This window comes from Pundamilia nyererei, unplaced genomic scaffold (genome assembly GCF_000239375.1).
Source record: "Pundamilia nyererei isolate P.nyererei 1_Seehausen unplaced genomic scaffold, PunNye1.0 scaffold00178, whole genome shotgun sequence".
Lineage (NCBI taxonomy): Eukaryota > Metazoa > Chordata > Actinopteri > Cichliformes > Cichlidae > Pundamilia > Pundamilia nyererei.
The window spans coordinates 370932-371724 of record NW_005187579.1 but is presented as its reverse complement, the minus strand read 5'-3'; positions in this window follow the sequence as shown (position 1 = coordinate 371724).

The following is a 793-nucleotide window of genomic DNA, read 5'->3' as shown; positions in this document are numbered from 1 at the left end:
TTTTTTTTTTTTTGTTTGTTTTTTTGTTTGTTTTTTTATTATTATTATTATTATTATTCACACCATGTTCTGTTTCGACTGTTATCAGCTTGCTGAATCTACCTTTTCAACATGCGCAATCCAAAGATGTTTTTCCACATGTATAGTTTCTGAGGTTTCTGGTGTACATTTTTTACATTGTGTTATATTATTCTGATGGTAAATGGGTACATATCATTGGATCTGTAAAAGCTTTGGGTGGTTATGGACATGAGATGGATTGTTCCACAGTGGGAAAGTGAGGTGCAGTGGGGAGAGGACTGGGAAAAAAACACGCATGTTTTGTTGTGATGTAGAAAAAAACAAAACAAAAAAAAACATCCACTTTAAGACATATCAATATCTCATCTATTTTTCAGGAAACAACTTCATCTTATGTCCAGACTTTGTTACTTCAGGAGAAAAAGAAATAAAAAAATAAAAAAAATGTCTTGAAGTTTGAATGAAGTGCAAAAAAGAGGCAGGAGATCATTTGGTTTGTTTTTCTTTCTTTGGAGGTAAGATAAGCTGTTATTTTACAGGATGTATATTACAGATTTTTTTTTTTCCTTTTTTTTTCTCTGTTGATGTTGATATTGATATAAAATACAAATTTCTATTTAAACACTCCTGGCTCTGGCTCTCCAATTATTTTCTGTTTATAAGCTGTGATGCCTGTGTGCAGTTCTCTACACGTCAGTAAATATCAGCGGGTGCGCTGCGTTGTCAGAATGATTAGTTTGATCGTACAAAATGGATGCGAGGAGGAGGGGCG